This window comes from Pipistrellus hanaki (assembly GCF_964339955.1).
Source record: "Pipistrellus hanaki genome assembly, chromosome: 6".
Taxonomy (NCBI): domain Eukaryota; kingdom Metazoa; phylum Chordata; class Mammalia; order Chiroptera; family Vespertilionidae; genus Pipistrellus; species Pipistrellus hanaki.
Genome location: NC_140508.1, coordinates 8,387,640 through 8,399,795, shown reverse-complemented (window position 1 = coordinate 8,399,795; position 12,156 = coordinate 8,387,640). Strand labels below are relative to the sequence as shown.

The following is a 12,156-nucleotide window of genomic DNA, read 5'->3' as shown; positions in this document are numbered from 1 at the left end:
GTGTGCAGGGCCCGAGTCTCCCAATCACCTTCAGACTCGCATTCACCACGACCTCCAGGGCGTCATGGGCACAGTCAGGCTCAGAAGTGCTGCTGACCCACACTTTTGTCCCCCTGTGGAACCCAGCCTGCACGTAGTAGGTGCTTAGTTCACACCTGGGGAATGAAAGGATGCCAGCTTCCTCCCGCTCGGCTCAGGGCTCTCAGGGGACAATGCCCATCAGGGGCTAACCTGGGGCACAGATCTGAGATTTGCATGTGTTTTGACTGAGGACCTGGGCAGCTGGCATGCAAATCCAGGGAAATGGGCCCTCAGGCTCTGGGAGAGGCACAGAGAGGAGGGGGGTGGGGACGGGCCCTGCTTTCCTTCTAGCTCCCCCACCTGTCCCTGTCCTATTTATAGCCAAACGAATGCCAGGGACTCTCCCCAGACAGTCGCCACCAGGAACATTCCTGGGCTTCTCCCGCCTCCAGGCAGCCAGCCCCACAGCGAGGGCGAGGAGATAAAGGGCGCCAGCCCAGCCCTGACCCCGCTCCTCAGACCTTTGCTATCAGCCCCGTAAAAATAGCCTCTCGCTATTCTGGGCCGTGGCACCCTCAGGGAGACGCACTGTTCTGAGGAGGACCAGAGCAAACCCGGGGGCTCACCGAGGGGAGGTGCAGGCCCTCGGCCAACCAACCGGCTGCAGGGCTGGCATTTCCAGCAAATGGGCACATTTTACAAATCACACATTAGTGGCCAGTAGTAAGAACAATGGGGAATGTTCTCATGAAAGTTCTACTTTACTTAGTAAATAAAGGGCAGCCTGCCAGGCCCAAGAGGCCTTTAAGCTTGACTCCTTTCATTGGGGGGGTGGGGGGGAGATATTTGAAGGGGAAGGGTCTTAGCAGGAACCTCTCAGATGTGAAATGAGTTCACAGCAGAGGTCCCTTTCCTATAAAAATCCTATCCCCGCCCTGGCTGGTTTGGCTTAGTGGCATGGGCTTATAGACTGAAACATCCCCGGTTCGATTCCGGTCAAGGGCACATGCCCAGGTTATGGGCTTGATTCCCAGTGTGGGGCATGCAGAAGGCAGCCAATCAATGATCCTCTCTCATCGTTGATGTTTCTAGCTCTCTCTCCTTCTCCCTTCCTCTCTGAGATCAATAAAAACACATGAAAACAAAACAAAACAAAACACAGAGTAAAATAAATAAATAGATAAATTTAAAAAAAAAAATCCTATCCCATCCCAGCTGAAATGTTCTCTCTTCTGTTTAAATACCTCTCCCTCCATCCTCCCTCCTTCTCTGCCTCCCTTCTTTCTCTTTCCTCTTCCCTGATGAGCTCAGTCTCCATTAAAAAAACGTTCAAAGCAAATGTAAGGACAGTTTTATAATGGGAGGGGCGGCCGTAAGCCCAGCACAAAGGCTCGGTTGCATCCATATTCCCTTCCTGCCCCACCAAAGTCTGGCTGCCGTTGGTGAGTGGCCTTCAGGACCAGGAAGGATACTCAGCCGTGTCAATGCGGGTGCCTGTCGCTGCTATCGCGGTCCTGAGCTGCCCACGTTGGTGGCAGCAGTTTCTAGGGGTTCTCAGCGCATGTGAGGGGGCAGGAGGAGGCATTAAGATCCACATCCTGGGCTCAAAGGCTTCTTCCTCCTGCTAATGAGCCTCAGTGTTCCCACCTGTGAAATGGGGGTGGTTGTCGAGGTTCTGGTAGGTTCCCTGGAGGGCTTAGTGCACAGCTGGGTTACACCGCCGCCCCCCTTCCAGGTCCCTAGCATGGCACCCCGACTGCTCACTAACCATTATTCTAATATTATTTTGCAATCCTGTACCCACAGCCTTCCTCCCTTTCCCCCCCTCCCTGCCCTCCTCCTTCCCTTGTCTCCTTAGGTTGGCTGCTTGGAAACAAAGTTTGCATGACTGCTTTTGGCAGGCCAGGCCTCAAGGTCAAGCCGCCTGTCCAGGGCCAGGCAGAGTGTGAGGGCAAACAGCTCAGCAGCTGCGGCGGGGGTGGGAGTAGGGGTGGCGATCTCTGCGGGAGGGGTGGGGACTGAAGACCCTGAACTCCCATCTGCACCAGCCCTAGCCTGGCCTCCCCTCTGGACTGGAGCCTCTTTGCATATGCAGAGGAGCTGCTCAGCCTCCCAGGGCCAAGCACGGCCATGCCTGCCTCCCGCTCTGCATGGGCGGCTGCAGCCACTGGGGGTGAAGCCACTGGGGACCTCGGAGGGGCTGAAGCAGGGACCCCCATCAAGGGCAGCAGAGGAGCCTCCATCCTCCCTCCTTCTCTGCCTCCCTTCTTTCTCTTTCCTCTCCTCTCTCACTTTCCTTTTCTCTGCCTCCTTCCTTTCCTCTGATCCTTCTCATTTCTCTCCTCCCTCCTCTCTCTCCCCCCTCCCCTCCCCTTTCCTCCTGCCCTCACCCATCCCAGCCGCTCCAGGGTGCTCACAGTTGGCCATGTGCCCAGTGGGGGTTGGGAGTGCGTGTCATTTAGCTCTTCTGACCCTGGAGTCTGCGCAGGTTGCAGCAGAGCTGGTGCCAGGGCTGACCTCACTCTCCATTTTCTTTAACATCTGGGTCAGGGGCAGCAGAGCCTGATGGGGAGGTGCGGCTGGAGGTCTCCCTCATCCATCCCCAGATGAGGCTTCGGTGGGGAGCACAACCTGCGCCTGCCCCACCCCTCAGAGGTCCTGGTGTAGTGGTCTGGGTGCAGCTGGGACACTAGGAATGTTTGAGGTTCCCTGCAGGACTCTAACGCACAGGCAAACTTGAGGATCGCCATGCCAACGAGTCTTTGAGAATTGGAATGATATTCACTATCCTTTATTAAGCATCTCCTGCACACTGGATTTCTTTATTTTTGCACGTCACAAACCGGGCTCCCTCAGGGCCAGACAGGTGTGTGATTTAAAAAAAAAAAAAAAAAAAGCAGAGTAAGAGGCAATAGGGAATGGTGAGGACTGTGGTGAACAACTTGGTAACTTGATCATTACCATCCTAGGAAGCAGGCCCAGTGCATTCGATCATCTACAAATCCAGAGAAATAGGAACGCTGAATTTTAATATGAAAAGAGTCAGATTAAAAGCAGATTAAAGAAGTGTGTGTGTGGGGAGGGTGAGGACAAGCCTGCCCGATGACTGGACGAAGCCTGCAGGTGGCCAGTGTGAGGGCTTGGCTTCACATCCATTATCTTTTCCCTCATTGCAGTGTCCGTGGGAGTTAGCATTGTCACTCCTTTGGAGATGAGGAGACAGACGCAGAGAAGCGAAGTGGCTTACTCCAGATCGCTGTGGCAGGCAGAATGATGGCCCCCAAAGATGTCCCCGCCCTAGGCCTGTGACCTGGCCGGGGAAATAAGGTTGCAGACACAGTTACGGTTGCTAATCAGCTGAATTTCAGAAGGGAAGAGTATCCTGGGCGAGCCACGTGGGCCCACGGTCGTCATCAGCATCCCATAAATGTGGAAGAGGGAGGCAAAGTGTCCGTGTCAGAACTGGAAGATAAAACTGGCCTTTTTGTTGTTGTTGTTAACCCTCACTCAAGGACATTTTTCCATTGCTTTTTAGAGAGAGTGGAAAGAAAGGGAAGAGACACACAGAGAGAAACATCTATCGGTTGCCTCCTGCATGCACCCCGTCCAGGACCGGGGATCAAGCCTGCAACCAAGACCAGAATCGAACCCGGGTCACTTCTGTCCAACATTCTATCCACTGAGCCAAACTGGCCAGGGCAAAACCGGCTATTTTTGACTTTGAAGATTGGAGAAGAGGCCACAAGCCAAGGAATACAGGTGCCTCAAGAAAATGTATTATTTCCCTAAAACCTGTGGAAGGAGCACAGGTGCTGACACCTGAGGTTAGCTCCTGAGACCCATTTTAGCCCCCTGACTGCCAGAACCTAATAAAGAGTAACATAGTAATTGACCATACCTTTGTGACGCCCACCAGCCAATCAGGAGCAAGTATGCAAATTAACCCAACAAAGATGGTGGGTTAATTTGCATACATGAGGGCCGAGCGGCTGGGGGCAGGGTGGGATACTTGCATCATCGCCATGGCAACAACACAGGCATTCTGCACCACCCCAGCCCCTCCGGGCCTCTGGGCAGTGTGGGAAGGTGGAAAGGTGGCTCCAGGCTGAAGCAGAAAGGCGGCTCTAGACTGGAACAAAGGCGGGTGTCAGCAGCCAGGGGAAGGAAGGCCCATTCTTGCATGAAGCTTCATGCATCGGGCCTATAGTTTCTCTCTATATATAAAAGCCTAAGCGACAGGCTGATCAGCCAACTGGCCGGTAGCTATGATGTGCATGGGGTAGATGCTCAATGCAGGAGCAGAAACCACAGGCATGGAAACATGGAACAGACTGATGAATCTCAGGGGGGAAGGAGAGAGTGGGAGGGCAAGAGAAGCTTCACCAAAGATCTTATATGCATACTAGTGACCTGGGTCCATTGGCCTGGCCTGCAGGGATCAGGCAGAAGCCAGCTCTCTAATGTCCTCTCAGGGGTCCAGGATTGAGAGAGGGCACAGGAGCTGCAGTGCGCGTCATAGCTTCTGGCCGGTCGGCTGGTTGGACAGTCACTTAAGCTTTTATATATATATATAGATGGTTCTGGTTCTGGCAGTCAAATGGCTAACATGGGTCTCAGGAGCTAACCTCAAAGTGTCAGCAAGCTGTGCTCCTTCTGCAGGTTTTAGGAAAAGAATTCATTTTCTTGAGGCCAGGCTAAGGGACCCTACTGGTGCACCAGGCCTCTAGTAAGAAGATAAATGTGTGTTGTTTTAAGCCACTAACATGTGGTTGCATCTGTGGGTTTAGTGGTGTCCTACATAAGCTGTGGGCTCCAGGGGCCGTGTGTGAGTGTGTGGGTGGGTGTGTGTGTGTGACCAATTGTGGGGAGAGGGGTGGGAATGGGGAAGGGGTCCCTGGTTTCTCCCAGGTTGCACCTACTGTGGAGGAAAGTTCTGAAGGGCAGCCGCGTTTACCCTTTTACATCTGAGCCGATCTGAGACGGCTTTGACCTCAGGTTTCACCGCCTCCTCAGCACCGTGGATGCTAATGCATCTCCCATGAGGTCCTCAAGCCACCTGCAGCCACGGTGGGTATCCCCAGCCTACGGACAGCAGTAATGATGGTGATAAAAACAATTTGCTTGGCACTTACTACGTACCAAGGCCTGTGCCCAGCAGTTCTCCCTGTGCTATCTCATTTCAAGGTCTTAAGAGTCCAAGAGGTGGCCTGTGTTACAAAGAGGGGGCCCGAGGGACTGAGAGGTGCAGCACCCCCACCTCCTGAGGGAAGAAATGAAGCTCAGAGGTGGTAACTAGTTTGACATCCCTGATAAAGAGGAGGTGGTAGGTGCAACCAAAGCAGGGCTGGCCATCCTCAGAGCCTATGCTCTTTCTGCTGCCATCTTATTAAATAACCAGAGGCCCGGTGCATGAATTTGTGCATGGGTGGGGTCCCTTGGCCTGGCTGGCAATCAAGGCTGATCAGGGCCATGGGAGGTTGGCCATGGGAGGTTTTGTTCAGGGTCATTGGGGCCAGCTAGCATGGGGGAAGGGCTGCAGGAGATTCTGATCAGAGCCATTGGGGCCAGCTGGCTGGGGGGAGGGAACTTGGGAGGTTGACTGTAGGTGTGCACAGACCACCAGGAGACAGCTCCTGCAATGAGCATCTGCCTCCCTGTGGTCAGTGCATGTCATAGTGACTGTTTGACCTATTGTTCAGTTGTTCGGTGGCTTAAGCTTTTATATATATAGATAATTCCATATTTTTAACCTCCACTCCCCTCCCCACACACACACACACACCACCTTCCTCAATGCCACTGTGCTTGAGCACATGTGGAGGTGGGAGAGGTGAGGAAAAACTTAAAACTTGTCCCGGAGTCTGGCTACTGTGATTGGTGTCCCTGCAAAGCCACCGTACTTTGCAGAGAGGGATTTCAGTCATGAACGATGGGTGCTGTCCCTCTAACTCAGATTGAGAAAGCCCGCGGTTGGGCGTGGAGCTGCTGAAAAATATAGTTTGTTATTAGGTTGCTTTGCCATTTGGTAAGAAATTTAAATGCCCCATCAAGTCAATGAATGGCTATTAGTTTAGAAGAAAGGTCTGGGGTTTCCGCTTCTTTCTAAAGAAACCCTCAGGACAAAAGGGGCACTGGAAGTTGCAGGTTAATTTTTGTGCTTGTGGAATTCCAGCACGGATGCAAATGAGGACAAACATGGTAATAGATACTGAAGTTAAACTCGCTGTGAGCAGGCCACCTTTAAACTCATTTTAAAAACCAAATACGTAAAAAAACACTCAGACACTGGCTGTGGCGCATGGGAAACACCGTCACTGCCCCAAACCTAGCCATTGCCAGCAGTGTTGTCAGTGACGTTTTGGGCATTTACTCTGTGGCAGGCACGGCGGGGGGCCTCACAAATGGTGACACACTCATTCTCAGGGATGTGGCCCTGTGAAGCTGCTGCCATGATTCCCATCCTACAGATGAGGAAACCGAGGCAAAATCCTTCTTTTAGCGTGTTAACAATAGGGGTGTCCAATGAAGATGTGGACTTTAATACATCTTTTAAATGTGCCTCAATTGCCCTCTCCTCCCCTTTTCCAGCCTAATTGCCCCCTACTGGCCTGGTCACCCCCAACTGCCCCCCCTGCCAGCCTAGTCACCCCTCCCTGCCTCCCTGCCAGCCTAATTGCCCCCAACTGCCCCCGCCCCCTGTTGTCCTGTTTGCCCCCAACTGCCCCCCTTGCTGGCTTGGTCATCTCCAACTGCCTCTCATGCCAGCCTGGTCACCCCTTACAGCCCCTCCACCCCCGCCCTCCAGCTGGCCTGGTCACCCCATTGTGCAACCTGCTGTTTAGTTGTCCTCACTAACCCCTTACACAGCCTGCTTGTTCAGCCCTCTGGTCGTCCCTCACTACCCCCCCTGCCAGCCTGATTGAAGGCAGCCATCTTGTGATGGTTAATTTGTATATTACCTCTTTATTATATAGGATAAATGTATTTGATTATTTTAAGTGAGTTAAAAATAAGCCAGTATCTGTGCGGTGGTAGCCAGATGTGGTCTAGATCCTGACATGGAAAGGTAACTCAATTTGGGGCAGCTTCTATAATTGTGCCCTGGTCACGGGGGACAGGACTTCTGGCCCCAGTGTGGCCAAGGGCCTGGGGGTTGGTGCCAAGGGCGGAGGCTTTGTGAAGAGCCCAGAAGCGCTGCCACCGGGCCGTGCCCACCTTGCCTGCTCCGAGGGTTCGGCTCCCAGCCCAAACCTGGGCTGGTATTTTTAGCATGAATGCACCCTCCACCACTCTTACACTCTGACCAAATTTAGAAATCTCAAGAGGTCTCTGCACTTCCAAGCACCCGCAGGAGCAATGAATGAACAATCGTCCTGTCCACCAGAGCCAACCCTGATGCTTGCAGGGAAGCGCCAGATCCATTGCACAGTTGGAAAAAGTGAGCTGCAGGACTCTACTTCTGCAAAATCATGCATGTGAATCTGGACACATAGCCGGGAGAGGGCGTGGGAGGGGCTGCTGATCATGGGAATGCAGGTATGGGGGTCAGGGAGTGATTGGAGGCCCGGGACATGAGTCACTCCGCTTTATGTGAAGCTTTATATTTTCTGTCTAACATAGTGTGTATGCCTTCTTAACTTTGAAAACTTTGAGCACCAAAATGTTTATACCCTGAGACTGAAAAGCCTCAAACCACATGTGCATTTGGGGCCCCGCAGTTAACCAAGAACTTCTAGGGCTATGTTTGGTGGCCCTTCTCTGTTTCTGAAAATCTGACACCCACCGTCTCTTTCTTCCCTAAAGCAACTCACTTTGTCTACGTACACTTGCTCCCCACTCTGGTGCACCTGGTGCTGGCTCCACCCTCAGCTCCAGGGAGGGGCGTAGTCAGGGACCACAATCAGAAGGCCACCACTACTTCCTGCTCTGCTCCACAGGGGCGGACCCCACCCCCGCCTCAGGGAGGGGCATGGCTAGTGATGGCCAATCGGAGCACCACAGCCCCTGATTCCTCAGGGCTGGGTCTGGCCTCTAGCAGGGAGGTTGCAGTGGACATTGTTGGAAATGGAGAGCCCATTACCCCCTGCTGAAGAGCTACTGTGGGACCTTCTTTCACCTCAACTAATTCATTCCCAGGCTTGAATGAAGCTTGTCTGAATAGAGATTAGGTCCTTCCAAGCAAAGAAGGCAGCTTGCTATGAATTTACACATGCTGATGGCTGAATTATCAGGAATTTTGCATATTGGTTGTTAAATATGGCCAATATTAAAATCAAACATATAAACATATGAAGTGAATGATATTAAACATCCTATATAATAAAAGGCTAATATGCAAATTGCCCTTTGACCTGGAGTTTGACCAGGGAGTGGGGCCGGCTGGCTAACTTCCTGTGTCCCCTCCCCCAGCCAGCTTCAATTGGGGCGGGCCAGTCAGACTCCACCAGTGCATGAATTTGTGCACTGGGCCTCTAGTAGAAGTAATAAAAGCTCAGAACTTACCACTCCTTAATTATTTCTACATTTTACTGTTATCCATGCCTGTGGAGTTATTTACCTGTATTGTCTCGGGACAGTGGAAATTCTGCATAAAGGTTTGTGCCTATGTCTCCTCCAACTCCACACAATGAGTCACTCTGGTAGCTTGAAACCCACCATGGTGGGGGTATTTACATCATGGGAATTGGCAAACATGATAATTAGCGCCCCTTGCCCCAAGCTGCTGTTAAACATTTACTAGCAGAATAGAGGCCTGATAAAAGGCAGGTCTTGTCTGATTTTCAGGAGCCCCAAGTCATAGGAAGAAGAGATTATAGGTATCTTTAGGGCAAGAACCATACCTTAGCTCTCTTGGTTTCCCCAACATCAGCCAAGGTATTCACTTATGTATGTTGAATAACTTAAGGAAATCAGAGTCAAGAGCTTCATCTGTGGTTACCTAGTGGTGGGATAGGGACCAGAGTTTTTATTTTACTCCAGATCCTAGTCAAGAAAGAATGATAACCTGAATAGTCCAGTGGTTATTAAAGAAATAATATTTACAGTTAAAACTTTCTAACAAAGAAAACTCCAGAACAGGTGGCTTCACTGGTAAATACTACTATTCAAAGAAGAAATAATCATACACTTCTAGAAAACAGAAGAGGAGGGAACACTTCCCAACTCCTTTTATGAAGCTAGCATTGCCCTAATACCAAATATACTACAAGAAGAAAACCTGTAGACCAATGTTACTTGAAAACAGAAATGAAAGAATTCTCAACAAAATATTATCAACTCAAACCCAGCAAAATATAAGTAAGATAATACATTATAACCAAATGATGTTTATTTTGGAATGCAAGGCTGGTTCAACAGTAGAAAATCAGTCATTGTGATTCATCATATCAGCAGATAGAGCAAAAGCAAATAATCATATTAAGCACTTGACAAAATTTAGCATCCATTCATGATGAATTCTTTGCAAACTGGTAAAAAAGAAATATCCTCATCCAGATAAATGACATGTACAAAAACCTACAGCTAACGTCATACTTAATGGCTAAAATGTCAGGCTCTTCCCCTAAATTGGGAATAGGGCAACATCCTACTATTCAACATCCTACTGGAGGTCCTAGCTAGTGCAATGTGGTGAGAAAATAAATACAAACAAATTGGAGATGGAAAAATAAATGTTTGTCTCTTTTTACAGATGGCATGATTGTCTCTATAGAAAACACCAAGGGCCGGGACCGATTTGGCTCAGTGGGTAGAGCGTCGGCCTGCGGACTGAAAGGTCCCGGGTTCGATTCCGGGCAAGGGCATGTACCTGGTTGCGGGCACATCCCCAGTAGGGGGTTTGCAAGAGGCAGCTGATCGATGATTCTCTCTCATCGATGTTTCTAGCTCTCTATCCCTCTCTCTTCCTCTCTGTGAATAAATCAATAAAAAAAAAAAAAATAGCTCTTAAAAAAAACAAGAAAAAGAAAAAAAAAAAACACCAAGGAATCTACCAGCACTGATAAGTGAATTTAGCAAGGTTGCAGGATACAAGGTCAACATACAAAACTTTACTGTCTTACCCTATACTAGCAATGAGCAAAAGGAAATAAAAAAATTAAAAGGAGTACAATAATAATAGTACTCCCTCCCTCCACCAAAACAAAACAAACAAACAAACAAACAAAAAACAACCAAGAAAATTTTTGGTATATATCCAGCATCTGTGCAAGATCTGAATGGTGATAACTATAAAATGAGGAAACATGAATGAAAAAAATCAAAGAAAATGTAAATAAATGGAGAGACACACTACATTTACAGATTAGAAGACTCAATATTGTTAAAATGTTAAATTCTCCCAAACTGATTTATAAATTCATCTCTCCTGCCAAATTCTAGCAATATTTTCTTGTACAAGTCAACAAGTGTATTTGAAAGTTTACACTGGAAGGCAAAAAAAAATCTAGAATAACCAAAACAATATTGTAAAAGAACAATGTAGGAGGACTCACACTTTCTGATTTTAATACTGACTATAAAGCTACAGTAATCAAGACAGTGTGGTACCCATAAAGGGCGGATCAGGGCAACAGAACGAAGTCCAGAAATACAATAGATTCCCACACGTGGGGCCAATTTACTTCCAACACAGCTGCAGTGGGAATGAGATGGACAAGGAGTTTTTTCAATAAATGGTGCTGGAACAACTGGTCACCCACATGTGCCAAAAGTGAACCCCGATCCACAGATTGCATCATAGACAAAACTGGACTCAAAAAGGACCACAGACTTAAATGCAAAACACAGAATTATAAAACTTCTAGTATTAAACCTATAGGGGAAAATCTTTGTGACCTTGAGTTATGCAAAGATTTCTTCAATATGACACTAAAAGAATGATTCATCAAAGGAAAAAAAAGATGAATTAGAGTCCATCAAAAGTTCTTTAAAAATCTGCTGTTTGAAAAACACTGTTACCAGAATGAAAAGAGAAGCCACGGACTAGGAGGAAATATTTGCAAAACATATGTCTCATAAAGAACTGGTGTCCAGAATCTATAAATAGCTTTCAAACAGCCTAATTTTTAAAAAATGGTTACAAGATTTGACCAGACATTTCACTGAAGAAGATATGCAGATGGCAAATAAGCCCATGGAAAGATTTTCAAAGTTACTATTGTTAGTAAAATGGAAATTAAAACCACAATGTATTAGCACTACAAACCCAGTAGGATGGCTAAAAACAAACAACAACACAAACCCTGACAATACCAAAAGGCACGTGGGTGTGTGGGCAGCTGGAATGCTCGGACCTGGCTGGTGGAAACACAGAATGGTGCATGCCCTTTGAGACCAGGTTTGGGAGTTTTTTACAAAATTAAACATACCTTCACCTTATGACCCAGAAATCTCACTTAAAGAGGAATCCTTATCGAATAAAGAGGGAATATGCTAATTGACCATCATGCCCTCACAAAATGGTGATGCCCACAGCCAATAAAGAGCGGATAAGCTAATTTACTGCCATGCCCTCAAAGATGGCAGCACTCACAGCCACAAGATGGTAGCTTTCAGTCCCCTCAGCCCCCCAGCCACCCAAGGCCAGTCTGAGGCACCGGCAAGCCTTGGATGGCAGCTGCCCAGCCGCCCAGGGCCACCCGAGGATCAGGTAACCAGAACCAGCCGAGGCTTGCGCTGCCAGCAGTGGCAGCAGCAGAGGGGGTGTTGCCTTCCCCTGATTTCCAGGTTGCCTCTCGCCCCTGAGGGCTCCCAGATTGTGAGATAAAGCGGGACAGGCTGAGGGACGGCCCCCCCCACCCACTCCAGAGCATGAATTTTGATGCACCGGGCCTCTAGTGAAAATATTTGTTTGCACAAAACCTGTACACAAATGTTTATGACGGCTTTATTCATAGTCTCCCCAAAGTGGGGACCACTCCAGTGCCCTTGAACTAACGCATGGGTAAACAGGCTGTGGGCTGTCCGTACAATGGAATGTCACTCTGCCAGGGAACAAACAGAAGGCCCACCAGCAGCAGGACTGCATCTCAGAGTCATGTTAAAAGACTTTGTCTCTCTCATATTCCCGTGGTTCCTAGGGGCTGGGAGTAGGACACAAAGGACTTGGGGTGATGGAGATGCTCTATGATGACT

The 12,156-nt window shown here is 49.0% G+C and overlaps 1 protein-coding gene across 1 annotated transcript in view; it reads right to left on the bottom strand.

The window, feature by feature from the left end:
* The window catches only part of ZBP1 (Z-DNA binding protein 1), a 244,968-nt gene that overhangs the window by 141,921 nt on the left and 90,891 nt on the right, over positions 1-12,156 (bottom strand). The gene's annotated exons all lie outside the window — the stretch shown is intronic.